A 15,017-nucleotide genomic window follows, 5' to 3' on the forward strand; every position below is an offset into this window, starting at 1 on the left:
TTTGTTTCACAAGAACTGATATGAGCTAAATGGGAAACGATGGTTTCAGAGGTGTAAACTTCTATAACAACCTGTGATGTGGCACCTGAAAGTTGGATATCATGGCTGTCAGCGGCGTGGCTGCCACAGACAGGGGTGTGCTGGGTGGCCCAAGGGCTGGTATAAGGACGCATCTCTTCTGTCCTTAGGAACCCAAAATCGCCCTGGTAAGAATTACACAGGGCCTCTTTCCTCTGAAAACGTGTGAAACCCGGATTGGATGGGATGCCCTCTGTCCCGAGCACAGGAACGGTGTAGGTCGGCGCCTCTCACACCTTGACGTGCATGCGGATGGCCGGCTTTCCTGCCGGGACGCAGGCTCTACCCCAGAGGGCCGGGCCCTGAGCCGCCTCCTTCCCAGCAAGCTCCCCGGAGCGCAGTGGGGATGCTGCCCCTCGTGGACGGCATGTGGCGGAGCCCTGTGTCTTCCAGGCCTGTGGCCTCCCATCGGTAACCGCAGTGCCATATCTTCACCTCCAGGACGTCTGTTGTTTGAACTTCCTGATTTCTACTTTCATTCCTTACCAACGTTTAACATTTTAAACACCAATTTAGGGAGAAGCATTGATGACCAGTCCTTTGAGAACTGTTATTATACCCACGTTATTTCATAGCTTTCTCTTCACTCTACCTTCTCCACGTAAAAAAGAAGGACATGCAGGTGTGTCCCTCGGGGGATATGTTGCCCATCTCAGAGCCCAGTAACGAGAGCAGTGGAGACTAGGAGACTGTGACAAGATTCCAGTTGCATCAGAGTTTCTCCCTTGTTTACGTGCTTCACGGAGTCTGCAAACACAGCGCGAACAAGCAAGGCGCTATCCAGAAATCACTCGTCCCCACTAGAGAATAGTCGTAGACTGAAGAAGTGGAGTTTGACACCACGGGTGGACCAGGACTCACAATGGTCCAAACACGTGCTGGTCCTGAAGCTTCCCCTCCCCGCTGCCCCCCACGTCACGTGACATCCCCACAGCCATCTGCTCTCAGAGTGTCTGAGGTGGCCTCCCTCGCCCACCACAGGGCGACATCAAAACCGTGATTTAAAAGTAGCCATAATCGAGGTAATGCGCTCTGAAGATGGGTGAGTGAGATGGATACACCAGGGATCTTAAGTAGTTAAAATGGCTAAACCCTAAAATGACTCTTATTTCCAGAAAGAAGAAAAGGGGGAGGGGTATCACAGTACATAGTTGTCTTGTTCTTGAAAAAGGAAGTTAAAGTAACAGTTTTTGAATAGGTACTTCTTCTACCATCTCTCTTATAAAACCCAAGGCCAAAAACAAGCTCCCCAACTGGGAGGAGCCACACCTTTTCAGAGAAGAGATAATCTTCTCCAAGGACAGTGGCTCCTGACAATCCGGAAGCTCAGAGAACAGAAACTGTAGCTCACGTGCCTCTTCCCCCGTCTTCCTTGGTCTGACCTCCGTCCCAGCTCGCATTCAGGGCTCCCTTCCCACGCCCTGGGTTCCTATCCGTTCAGAGCTGGAGTTTCTTACAAACACTTGAGTCTCCTGTGGCGCGTTCTTTACTCTCTTCTGTCCTCTACTGTCATGCAATCGGTATGAGTGTGCACGTGTGCACGTGTGTGTGTGCGCTCGTTCCAGCTCTGGGACAGTTAAAAGGCTGCCAGAGTGAAATAGACTCTGATCACTGGACTCAGACGAAGACTTGAGTTGAAGAAGTTCTCACTGGGCCATCACAGGCATTTACACTTTGAGGGCATCTCCTGATCTCACTGGGTCTGAACTTCCGCATCTTCAACATGGAGGCAAGAATCCTCAGGACTGTTGTGAGATTAGACATAGTGGATGTGATTTTTAAAAATTAAAAAAACACAGTGGATGTGAATGCTTTTTAACATTAAAAAAAAGTTTCCATTTACTTAACAAAAAGTATAAATCACCTTCTCAAAGTAGTTGCAAAATTTTGTTCAACAGCAAACGACACACATTTGACTCGCTTTTACAACAGAGATCGGAGAAGGGGTTTCGGCATCAGGCTACTCCACCTTCCTTCACCCAATTGACCAGGTAAGAAGTTAGGTCGCTGTTCGGCTAGAGACTGACCGGAAACCCAGAGGAAAGGCCAGCGCGCTGGGTGTTTAAAATAATCACCTGACGGCAGAACACTTGCACACGCTTTTTGTCAGCCTCCAGAGGCAGGATCGGAGGACGCCCACGTTGTTCAGTCCACAGCAGCGGACCGAACCCGCTTGCACGCGGGCGAGCGCAGCTGGCTCTGCACTAGATCCGGCGGGGGATGTAAGGTGCACGTGCGGTGAGGAGAGAGCTGAGGATTAGGCCACGTTCCTGGGGTGCTCTGCGTTACTATTTCCGGATTAAAAGATGATGAAAGAGCAGGACACACGCAATGCAGACGATACGGAGAGACCCCACAGCCACTTTCAGGGACGAGCCCGTAGAAAGTGACGATGACATAGCCCGAGCCTGTACACCCACAACAAATACGTGACAAACCACGAAAGATAGACGCACACGGGAATTCGGGCCCACAGTTATGTCCTCCCTTTCCCCACAAGAGGAAGACATACAATGGGGTGTGGTTTTCCTTTTTAAAAACTATCGAGGGGAAGCGTTTCAGAAAGGCAGCAGCTGGGAGGGTCGCAGGTCACAGGTCCAGCGGCCATTACCCCGGGGCAGCGCCTGCCAAGAGGAGAAGAGGTGTCCAAAGGGCCTCTTTGCAGTCGTTGCCTTGTAGGTGGGAATGAACTTGAAACGTTGAGATTTTTTCAGTAACAGGCTGTATTTGGTGGCTGAAGTGTTAAGAGTAGTGTGTGAATATAGGCTCTTCCGCTATATAAACTCACTCACTCCTCATCATGTTTTAAAGGGCTTTCAACTCTCAGGATACTTAGAACATCACATCATATGTCAGAATCTCATTTTCCCATCGCAATGTACAATTTCATCCAATAGAGAGGTAAATAAAATGCCGTTTATTTTTAAAATCTTAGAACTGATCTTACTTCAAAGCTTACCTCTCAAAAGATGCCACATCATTAATGGAAATGGAATAACTGTAGAGCTGAGTCACGATGCATCACTACTCATTGAAAAAGGGGTTTTACAGTTTTAGTTTGGACTCCATCATACATAATTGGAATATGTTTCAAAATCATAGTGGGTTATACGTCTCCAACAAACTTTAATTCATTTTTGCAAGGAAATATGTTTTATTACTTCCTTTTCCAGACAACTTGTCTCCAAAGTATGTTAATGGCTTTCTCTATCACACACACACACACCCCTGACTCGACAAATGGTGTGACTCAGGACATTTGAATGGCCAGTCAGTTGGACTAATACAACCAGGGCTGCGGAAAGGAAGGGAGGTCTGCCTTCAGGAGTGGATCCCGTGGCTACTGGAGACTTATTCAAGCGAAGTGACCCACGAGGGTACCTTTTGGGACGGGGGTAGAATGTGTGGGACTGGCGGCTGGGGAGCTGGGGAAGGGCCACGCCGGAGCCTGCAGGTGTTCAGAAACTGACACTCCTTTGACTTCCAGCAGTGTCCACTCTCTGACAAGTCTTCAGCCTCCCAGCAGGACAGGTGTGGGCATTATTCATCTATTTACCACCGCTAGTCCTTCATACTGTGTTGAACCAGAGTATTTTTACTCTCGAAGACAAGTTGTTTAGGCATGACTATAAATACTAACTCCAATAAGATAACCGTTGCAAAAACAAACACTCACACATAAGTAGCCTACAATTGAGGTCTTGGGGAATTAGACTCAGTTAATGATATTCTTGAGTCATTAAATTATTTTAAAAAATGAAGTAAATTGGGTCCTTGCAAGTTAATTTAGCAATTAATCTCTATTTTAAAATTTTAGACATTTCCATCCATTTTACTTTTGAAATCAGAGAGTTATCTCTTTAATTTAAAATTTCGTGAGTTGAGCTGAGTCTATGGAACCAGGCCGGCACTTCTCGGGAATGGAAGTGTGTAATATCGTCCTCACTGGGTTCCTGCGGAGATTAAGGAAAATGAAGGGCACGGAAGTGCCTTGTAAACAATGGTGGGTAACACACAGTTAGAATTAATAAACAGAATCATTTTCATCCACAGTGTGAACTCCAAAGCACAGAAACGTTTCCAATGTAGGTTAATAACGGAGAACGCTACTGAAAATAAATAAAATTTCAAAACGTAATACAATATATGTTGTTATGAAGGCGTTAAGAAGGTTGGATAACATTTTTTAATTCGTAAGATACTGAAATTTTGGAGCACGGTGGAATGTAACAGGTGTGCACGGGTAGCTGAGGACTTGTGCGATGCTTATCCAAGTAACTAAGAATGCCCTTGAAGACAACGGGGCGGAGGGGATTTATCTGCGGACCCCGTCAGCTTCCTGTCCCCTCCTTTCAAGAACTCGGACTCTAACGCATTGTCTCCACATCCCCCAGGATGGTGACTGTAGAATATTTGTGAGAAATACATATAAATCGCGGAAGGCACTCTGTACTGGGATGCCGTAGTTTATTACAGAGGATGAAGTTGTGTATTCAGATCGGTTTCTGGTTAATTTGCGGGCTGGGGTGACTTCCCGTCAGGGGTGATTACAGTGTCATCATTTTCACCTTGTGTTGCTTTTACTGAGTAGGAGCCTCCCCTGCGCCACTTTTTACTGTTCAGCGTCCATCCGAACTCTGAGTAAGGACGCCGCTGTCAACAGATATTACGCAGCATTAACCAAGCTTGCTTCCTCCTTCATGCAGGGAAGTAACTGTGGGTCGACTTCCGGGGGCCTTCGCCCTTCGTCAGAACAAGAGGTCTGAGCGCCACCACAGGGCACAAGGACAGTCCCTTTGGAGGCTTCTGCTCCTCTGGACTGACCCTCTCAGAAGCCGGCACCTACCTGTGCAGCATCATTTCAGAGGCAGTGGGAAACCTCCACCTCAACTGCTTAAGAAGATGACCTCTCTCTCACTTTACTTAAAAGTCACATTGTTAAAGACAAATATTCATTGGACCCAACCTTGCAAAGATACTCTCAAATGTCCTTTCTAATCCCTCGACATCAAGACTCTGTGTCTTGCCCTGGCTGGCGTGGCTCAGTGGGTTGAGTGCCAGCCTGTGAAGTGAAGGGTCACCGGTTCAATTCCCAGTCAGGGCACATGCCTGGGTTGTGGGCCAGGTCCCAAGTAGGGGGCACGTGCGAGAGGCAACTGATTGATGTATCGCTCGCACATCGATGTCTCTCTCCCTCTTCTTCTCCCTCCCTTCCTCTCTCTAAAAATAAATAGATAAAAATATTTTTCGAAGACTCTATGTCTTAAATTCACACCAAGGTAGGCTGGAGGTTAGGTCCATGACTTCTGGGACTCAGGGCAAGGCCTCAGTTCAAAAATGAAGATGCCAAGACGGCAAAGGCAGAGCATTCAACTCCGAGCGAGACTGTCCGGGCACCGCCCCAGGTGTAACTTGTAATCAAGCGCAGACACTGCAAGTCAAAGATCGGAGGAACAACAAGCAGGTGTGTGCTAGAGGCTGGCTGTCCAAAGGAGGCAAGGGCAGAAGGGCAGAGACACCTGGCAGCCCTCTCTCAGAGTCGGGCTACAGCTAGCCTCGCTGCAGCCTGGCTATCTCTAGCCCACAGGGGGCAAACACAGGGCCCTCAGGCCGAATCCGGCCCTCCACCTTGTTTATCCCACCCGGCACCTTGTTTCTACCTGGCGGCAGCGCCGAGCTCCTTGCCCCTAGTTAAGGAGTAGTTACATTTATACAGTCCTCAAACTACATTCGGCCCTTTGAAGGCAACCTTGAAGCTGACGTGGCCCCTGGTGACAGTGAGTTTGACACCCCTGTTCTAGCCAGTAACACCTCGTAAAAAAAAGGTCAGCTGGCACCACCTTCCCTGGTCCCCCTCCCAGGGGTGTCTCCAGGTTTCTAGGGGGCACCGTGAAACACAAGTGAACTTTGAAAATGGAAACTCATCTTTTTCGAGTGGTGTTCCAGTACCAGGAAAGGACCCCGGTGACAGGGTGGTGAGCAGGTGGTGTCCCCAGGCCCTCTCAAGCCATCTCCCCTGAGGCCGGCCTGTGAGTTCATCTCCCGGTGCGGGTAGTCCTGCCTGCATTGCTGGAGGGCCACACTTTTCCCTCCCCCTGGGGAGGCAGCTGTTTTCCCACAAAGAGGAAATACGTCTTCATAGCACGTGGAAGCCTGCACGGAAGGAAGCCCGGAACACCGGAGCTGTCTGCCACTTGGGGGGCCAGGGGAGGCGCGACCGCCAGGCGTCTCTGCTGGTGCTGGGTGACCGGTCTCTGTCACCACTGTCAACAACCAATGCCCCTGGTCAATGACTGGGACCAGTGACTCCTGGCTCCGCCACAATGCCGAGCTTCTGATGCCGTCAGTGTGCTTTGGGGACCGCTGTAACCCAATACGAAATTACCGCGTTCATTGGGCGCTAGCAACATATGAATGTTGATTAAAATCTAGAGTGTCCTTACGGGTGAAAAGGGTTCTATTTTTGTCTTTCAATGTATTTTAAACTAGGTAACGAATGGATTAAGTTCATTTATGTTTGTGTGTATTTGTCTTTTTTAGGGTTGGGGTTTTTTGTTTTGTTTTGTTTTGGTTTTGGTGTGACTGATAATTTATTCAGAAACACATTTTATTACAGGAATAAAATGCTTAACATCACACTTGGCACCACGGGCTTAGAGGCCACGTGACCCAAACACAAGTGGGCAGGCCACGGGGACGGCTGTGGCCGGCTCCTCACCGCCAGGCACTGTGAGCTGCGACCGTCGACACGGCGGGGACCCTGATGCTGCAGCGCCGAAGTTGGAGAGACGAGTCCTAGAGAAACCAAGCCCTGTGACACTAGTGAGTCCCTTTTAGACATCCGATTTTCAAGTACGTGCCACGGCGCTGCCCCTCATTTTGTTTGCCAACTATCCGGATGTGGCACCGTCTGCCTTTGCCCGCAGACACTCTTCAGTTGCCGTATGATAACTTAGACAACAGTCGTGGAGATTTAAAAAGTGCCACCCTCTGTAAATCCCTCCGAGTTCAGTGGTTCCTGTGTATTTGATGAGTTTGTCTCAGATTTTACCTGGATCTGTGCCTATCGGGACGTTGCCTTGGAGAACAAGAAGGATTTTTAGTTGTGATAAAGCACCCTTTGAATGCAGTGCCTGTTTTTTAGCTCTGCCTTTGGGTTGTGGAATAGAGGCTCGCTGAGCACACAGCTGGAGGGAGAGGGCACTGACCTTGACTGCGTGTGAGCGAGAAAAACACTAACAACCAGAAACTTGCACAGCTGCCCTCCCTCGCTCAGTCACCGCTGTATGTGACGCTGGCTGAAGTCATTCCCACTAGCAAGCGGAGGGACGCAACAGCGGGATGCTCACTCGCTTCCCGTTACCGGTGGCTGCCTTCCACATCACACCGCGGAGGCCAGGGCCGAGAGTTCCGCTCGAATAACTTGGTTCCCAATCGTGCGTGATCATGTTTTTACTGAGTCCCTTCCAAACTTCATGCAACCCTGCCACTTCTAAAAATTGGTTTTTTTTCTCCTAACTATATAAAAGGCAGCTAATTCTTTGAAAAGGATAATTAAGAGAGACATCTGAGACGTTAAGGATACACATCATGCCAACTTTTGATTTTAAAGGGTCAGAGTTTTCACAAGTGAAACTAAAGATAAAAACTCCGGGGAAATGGATGAAGCAGTGAATGCACATTCAGATCGGCTGCAGGAGAACACTGACAGATGAAAACCAAAAACTATTCACCAACTTACTAAAATAAATCCCTTTCCAAAGGACCCGGAAATCATGGGGGCACAATGACATGTCACCTGGGAAGTGTCTACGCTGGCAAACGAGGTCTGCGGGCTTCAGAGTCCAAATCCGGTCGGGCTCAGTGAGTTCTTTAAAAACAAATCGACATCGTAGCAGGACCCGATGTCCAGCTGTCTGCGGTCAAACCAGTCTCTTCATCTCAAGGGGGAAATCTGCAGAACCACATCACTAGTTCTCTTTCATCCTATACGGATCTGACACCTTACTCGCAATTTTTTAATGCAATAAAGCAATACTTCTTTTATTTAGGGTGAGTTAACATTATATATCTCATATTTTCAAAAGACTAAAATGCATGAATGCAGTTGTTAGTAAAATACCAGCAAGAACGGCGGAGGTGTGGGTGCAGCGTCTTCGGGGTGAGGAAGTGGGTTTGGGGAGGACGCAGCCAAGGAAACACCCCATCTGGGCACTGACTTAGGCACTGGCAGCCCACAGAAGGGCAAAGGTCGGGGTCAGTCAGACGTGGCAGCAGACACGTGCATCTCCTCCCACAGCCACACAAACACAGATTCGCCCGACAGCACTGTGGTTTTCCCAGGAACCTAACGGGATTTATAGTCAACATAACCACGGTGCGATGCAATGAGGATCAGCAGTTCTGTTTCTCCCTCCACATTGCGCGATACTTTCCTGACGACATAAAAACCGCCGCGAAAACGACCGTGCGGAAGCGTGACCCCTGCCTCCTGGTGTCAGTCCTCATTTGTAATATCCGGGGAACACAAAGCAGAATTCAGCCTGGCTTTGGGCTACACATTGCAGACTCGCTTTAAGTGGAGCAAATACTGCAGGACTTTGTGAAATCGGCTTCAAAGCAAACATTTGGGTTTACTACTCAATTATAACTTGCTTAGCTCTTGCTCCTGCTAAATGATTGTGAGCCAACAGGAAGGAATAAATTACATTTTTCAGAATAGTCACTGCAAACTAAATATTTAGGGATTCTAGACATTGTTTCAAGGTCAAAGGAATAATCTGAATGGTTGTCTGCAGGTGACGCTTGCCTTTGACCCAGGGCAGACGCCTCTGGGACAGGCCCAGTGGCTGGCTGATGGCCGCGGACCCTGGGTGCCTGGCTCCCCACAGCGGGACCGGACCCCCAGGCAGGGGGACAGGAAAGGGTGGGAGCGCGTCTCAGACCCAGCCTCCTCATCGCTGGGAGAACCAAGGAGGAAGGATTACAATAATTTTCATCAGTGCACCGACTCCTATGCTGTTTATTCAGACATAATCATTCCCTTCCCAGTACCTACTCCGCCACCAGGCAAGCTGAAAAATGGAGTTCCGTCTTCACAACCGTGACAACAAACACACAATCCGTTTTAAAATAAAAATTCTGATCTCTGGCTCTGCTGAATAAAACTACTCTAGAAATGAACACAGGAAGACAACCGGCAGATACACTTTATTTCTACCTTTCCCCCTTTCATGTCACCTAACTTGTTAGTTTTACAGCACAGTTTTTGCCCTCCGATCTCGGAGTCTGTAAATCCAAGTGAGAAAACTGGGCTCGGAATCACCAGGTTCACAAAGCCAGTTGAAAGCGTCACCCCATTAAGTTTTCTGAAGGCTGACCCACTGCGGCCGTTCCCAAGGCAGCGGGTCCTCAGCCCTCAGCCGGCGTGGCCAAGGCCACAGCCCCGTTCCCCCGGTTGCTGCCTCTCAGTGACTCTTCCCTGCACGGCTGTTCCCCAGACGCAGGACACCCGAACTGGCGGTGGGGGCGGCCCTCCTCCTCGGAAGGATATTTTTCAATTATATATTTGTAACGTCTTAAGAGATAAAAGCTGTATCTGCAAGTGATTAAAGATGTTTTATATTCATTGTTCCATCTCTGCTGAAGTAAAGGCGTGATTTAAACCACACACCATTCACAGCAATTTGGGCCCATTACAGAGTTCGAGCTTCTTTTTACGATAGTTACTAATTAAAACAGTGTCCCGGCCGCGCGCAGCCTGCGACCTCGACGTGCAGGTTTAATGAATAAAAGGTCCCGACATGAAAACGAAAACAGTCGTGCAGACAAAGCTGCAAGCCGTTAGGTTTCGAGTGTGGGGGGCAGATGACGGGCGTCCACTGAGGTGAAGACGTGGGCAGGGGGAGTACTTGCCGTTTCTCTCTTTAAAGGAAGAAATAAAGGACTTTTGGGAGGAATCTGAAAGATGTCTCTAACTTCCCGTTCCCAGCTGACCCATCCCCATGAACCTCAACTCATCCGAGTCGCTTTGAAAGGATAAGTGGTGTGATATTTTAATACAATTCTGGATATGGGCTTAGATTGAAAATGGGAATTGGGACCATAATTAATTACGTTGCCAAGTTTTTCGAACTTCAAGAAGCCAGATGGAGGCAAATGAGGACGTTTCACAAGATGCAACCTTCTGAAAGTTCATGGGCTGACACTTTAATAAAATGACAGCACCTTTTTGACATTTGATTCGTCCCATACGCGGAATGAGTGTAAGTCATTAATACTTTCTCTGAAAATTTTCCCCTTTCTGAAACCGCTGTAATAAGAGACGGACATAAACCACAACCAAGTACCAGCACGGTCGGCCAGGGTTCGGGCCTTACTATCCCCCTTAATGAGCAATAACGAATCAGAACACCGTCTCCCTGAACGCACTGGGCTGTGCGCGCCTGTCCGCTCTGGCGTCCGTCCCTCCGGTCTTTGGGGACAGCCACACTCAGTGCCTCACGCCCTCACAGCCCTCCGCGCGAGGAGCCCCCGGCCCCAGCGCAGGGGGCGGAGAAGGGAGCGGGTCCTATTGATTTCCATTGACGACGCCCGGGCCCTCGCCGGCGCTGGGGGCGGGTGGGAGGAGAGGGGTGGGACAGTCCCCCTCGGGAAGAGAAAGGGATCGGAAGCCAGGCGGGGGGAGGGGATAGACGGGATGGGGGCAGGGTGTTGAGACCGATCCGCAGCTACAGGAATAAACTCTCCTTTGTGATTTATCCTGATGGAAAGATAAGTAAACAAATTTTACCAACCCAACTAAGTTTATCCAAAGAACTTAGTTAAAAAAAAAGAAAAATCAAACCCAGAGACATTCGCTCAGGTTCATTTCCAGCGCCCAGAGGAGCCAGGAGGAGGACCGTGGCCCCGCTGCAGGACAGCTCGGCCGGGCGCGGGGGCCGCGGAGTCCCGGGCGTGGAGCGGGACTGCGGGCTTCGGGGCGCGGGGAGGAGGGTGCGCCCGGGGCGCAAGAGGAGGCCAGACCGCACGCTGAGCGAAGGAGCCTGGATGTGCCGGAGGGCGCAGCTGGCACCCGAACCGCCAGTCGGGGTTGCCGAGCGCCCGGGCCGCCCTCAGCTCGGTCCTGCAGGCTCGCGGACCAGAGAGAACCCCGACTCGCGCCCGGTCCTTGCTGGGGCGCGACTCCCGTCACTCGGTCCCGCCGCAGCGCTGCTCTCCCGGCAAAGTGGGACCCGTCCCAGGCCAGCCTGCTCATCTCGGGAACTTTCTCGACGCTCGCCCACCGCGCTCAGGACTAGAGGGGCTGGAGCGGCGCCGCCCAACGTCCCAGCGCCCCGGGTGCACCGTCCAGAACTCGCGTCCACCCTGCCGCCCTCACCCCTTTGCGTCGCGCACGCGCCGGCCCGACCAGCCCGCAGACGGCGCTCGGAGGGCCGGAGCCCCAGGGAGCCGCAGCCCTCTCGCAGGTCAGCCAAGCGAGTGCCTGGGCTCCGTCGGGGCTTCCGCAGACCCCGGGACCCCTCCTGTCCACCCCGCCCGGGCCGCCCCACACAAGGCAGCTGCGGAGACCCGCCCGCGCCCCTCGGGCCCGCAGCTCCCGGTAGCGGGAGCCCTCGCCTGCGGAAACCGAGTGAGGGGACGCGCGTACCCCTCCCAGCGGGCGGCAGCCCCCCGCGCGCGCGTGTCCGGGGAGGGCGAAGGCGCCGGGCATCGGGGGTGGCTTTCCTCTCCCCACTCACCTGGAGAAAATCTGCAAGTTCTTCCTGGGGGAGAAGAAACTCGGTCCCCGCGGTGTTGGCGCCAAACGTCTACGTCCTGCGGCGGCCAGATGCTGAGCCCCGCGTCCCGGACCCGCGGGGACCGGGCGGAGGCGGCAGCAGGCAGGAGAGTGCAGCTGCCGGGGCGTCTCAACTTTGCGGGCGGCGCTGCGAACTTCAAAGGCGAAGAGGCTGCGGCGCGCGGCCGCCCAAGTTGCTGCGAAGTGGAGCGGGCGGCGCGGGGCCCGGAGCGGGGCCGGAGGGCCGGCGGCGGCGGGAGGTCCTCGGGCCGAGAGGGTGCGAAGGATGCGGCTCGCGAGCGGGCGGGCGCGGGGGAAAGGGCGCACGGGCGGCGGCGCGCGGCTCAGCTCGCTCCGCTCTCTGGCGGCTCCGAGCGGGGAGTGTGTGCTGGCTGCCGAGTGTCACCGCTGAAGCCCGGAGCCCTCCCAGCCCGCCGCTGCCCGCCCCTCCCTCCTCTGCCCGCTGCCTCCCCGGGTCCCTCCCCTTCCCTCCCCTTCCCTCCCTCCCGCAGCGCGCCACCGTGCGCGCGCGCGCGCGGACACACACACACACACACACACACACACACACACACACACGCCCCGCCACCCTGCGCTCCCCAAACCCGGACCCTCGCGAGCGGCGTCGCCGGGGCAGATTGCGCTGCTACCTCCCGCGAACCAGGGGAAGCAGAGGGAGGCCCATGGGGACCCCCTTCAAGTCACAAAACCCAGGGCGACGCGGCCGCGGGTCGGTCACCCCGTCTGGGAGACTCGGGTTATTTGGGGGCGGGGTGGGAGACCAGCGAGCCGGAGGGGGTCGGGGGCCGAGGCAGCAGGCAGAGGATGCACCCCGTTTCCGCGGGTCCCGCGGTCCCCCGCCCGCCTGCCCGCCGTGCTGCCCGCGCGCCCGGCCTCCTCGGGCTGGGACCCAGCCGCTGTTTTAACGATCGAAAAGGGCCCTCGGGAACCTGGGAGAGACGGCGCAGAGGGTGTGAAGCCATTAAGGCTGACTAGGTAATTATGATAAGAAGTCACCTAATTAGCAACCTGGCCTGGGACTAGGAAAACCAAAGAAAAAAGTACGGAGTGATTTAGTGATCTCATTTTCACAGCTGCAAACCTAGTTTTCGGCAAATCTGGTTTTCAGACTCTCGAATTTTAAGTTTTCAGGGCATATACTTCATTAAGACACAGTGTCAGTATTGAAAGCGTGAAAAACACTTGCCTTCTTCCCATCACCGCAGCGAAATGAGATAAGCTGAAATAAATAAGCTGAAAACCCACCTCGCCAAAGTCACATTAAAACCTGTGGCCTTTGTGTTAGCCGGCCACAGGGGCCACCCAGTGAGGCTCCCGCAGCTTTGCAGCTCCCTGAGCTCTCGGCTGGAGGTGGGTTTAGGAAACTGTCGCTGCTTCCCGAAATCGTTACTAAAAGCCACAGAGCTCTTCCTGCAAGAGACATTGACATCACCGTGCAAACCTATTTTTTGCAAGATGAGACAATGACATGGGAAAAGGAGGCCTCGGGGTCTCTGCCCAGAAGGTCTGGAGAAGTGACTCCGGCCCTTAGGAGGTATGACCCAGAGCAGGTCAAGCAGGCCATTTGAGTGTTCGTTAATGTTCATGAAGTGCCTGCTGTGTCCCTTGTCTGTCCAGGTGCTGAGATTTCAAGGTAAGACTTAGTGCTCTCCTCTGAGGATTTCCCAGCCTGGTGCGGAGGAGACAGGCAGAAAGGAGAAGGGCATCGCAGCTGTCGTAAATGGTTTTGCCTGTGCTGCAGAAGCATGGGAGGGGAAGAAAGCGGCCCGAGTGTAGCAGGCACCCTGCGTACAGAGTTGAGTGTGGGGTTTTGAGCTCAGTGAAGGGTGTGGGAGACAAGGCCAGGCAAATAAGGGCAGGAGAAAAGGGCATTACAACCAACAGAGAGAAGTGAGGAAAAGGGTGGGGACACGTCAAAATGCACAGTGTGTCCGGGGAACTGGGAGGTGGCAGCAGACAGAAGCCAGAGCAGGCAGCCCCAGGTTCGACGGGCCGAAGAGCCAGAACTTTCTCCAACGTGGTCTGTGTTTGGGAACCTGTTAAGGACTTTAAACAAGGACGGATTCTAAGGTTTTCTTTTAAAATTGATTTTATATCCTCCTTATACACCACTCCCACCCCGCCCCCCACAATCGCCACACTGTTGTTCATGTCCATGAGTCAGTTTTCCTTTTGCTCGTTCCCTCCACCCCTAACCTCCCCAACCCAGATTTTAAGGTTTTTAAATGTCATCAGATAGGTTTCAAAAAGCTACGTCTGGCGTCATCGTGGGACAAAGGGGAAGAGAGCGCAGTGAGGAGGTAATCTCCGGAGGAAAAACTTGGGTGTGCACTGAGGCAGTGCCCTTGGGGGGTGGGGGGTTGTTGTAGTGACCCTGAGGGAGTACTGTGGGGCACAGCTGATGGACAGATGTGGTGGGTAAGGGAGGCGAGGAGCCAGCTAGGCTGACTCCCAGGTCTCTGGCCGGGGCAAGAAGGCAGGTGACGGTGCCATTGGCCAAGGGAAACAACACAGGAGCGTTTGGGGGAGGAATGTAACGGGTCAGCTTTAAATCTGTTGAGTTGGCGGTGTGGGGTGGGGGCGTCTGAGCGCAGCACCTTGTAGGTGGCAGGAAGGAGAAGAGCCAACTGCAGGCACCCGTCGGGAATCATCCACATTCGGGCATCGCTTGGAGGCCAAAGGGGAAGAATGAAGGATGCAACATGGCAGAAGCGCCCGCCCCCCCGCCCCGGGCTGGGTGCATGGAGCGAGAGCAGGACGTGGCAGAGGGAGATGGAGGCCAGCGAGCCAGGAGGGCGCTCAGGGGAGAGCAGGGCTGGTGAAGCCAGGGCTGGAGGGGTGGGGGGCCAGGGTGCAATGAGGCAGAGTGATAGGACCGCCAGGCGGGGAGCCGCCATTCCTCCGAAAATGTCTCTGCACCCCTAACCTAAGCAGTTGTGCTTTACTGTGTGTGTGTGTGTGTGTGTGTGTGTGAAGGAGCCAGATGATCACAGGTGGAGAAAGTGACATCGTGGGGACACAGAGCATGAGCTCGTTCACCCAGCAGTCGTGCCCTGAGGGGAGGAGAGGCTTGTGAGAGAAGCGTTTTTGTAGAAGGTGCACTTCTGCCTTTCTTACCTGAGACACCAGGTCTTCCCTG

At 52.9% G+C, this 15,017-nt stretch overlaps 1 protein-coding gene across 1 annotated transcript in view; it reads right to left on the reverse strand.

Annotated features, from left to right (window-relative positions):
- NDNF (neuron derived neurotrophic factor) overlaps positions 1-12,220 on the reverse strand; it is a 30,353-nt gene extending 18,133 nt beyond the window's left edge. Inside the window, exon 1 of the mRNA XM_024568613.3 lies at positions 11,820-12,220. The gene's annotated coding sequence lies outside the window, so the exon portion shown is untranslated. The remainder of the gene's footprint in view (positions 1-11,819) is intronic.
- Between the last annotated feature and the right edge of the window lie 2,797 nt (positions 12,221-15,017).

This window comes from Desmodus rotundus, chromosome 9 (genome assembly GCF_022682495.2).
Source record: "Desmodus rotundus isolate HL8 chromosome 9, HLdesRot8A.1, whole genome shotgun sequence".
In the NCBI taxonomy this organism is placed as follows: Eukaryota; Metazoa; Chordata; class Mammalia; order Chiroptera; family Phyllostomidae; genus Desmodus; species Desmodus rotundus.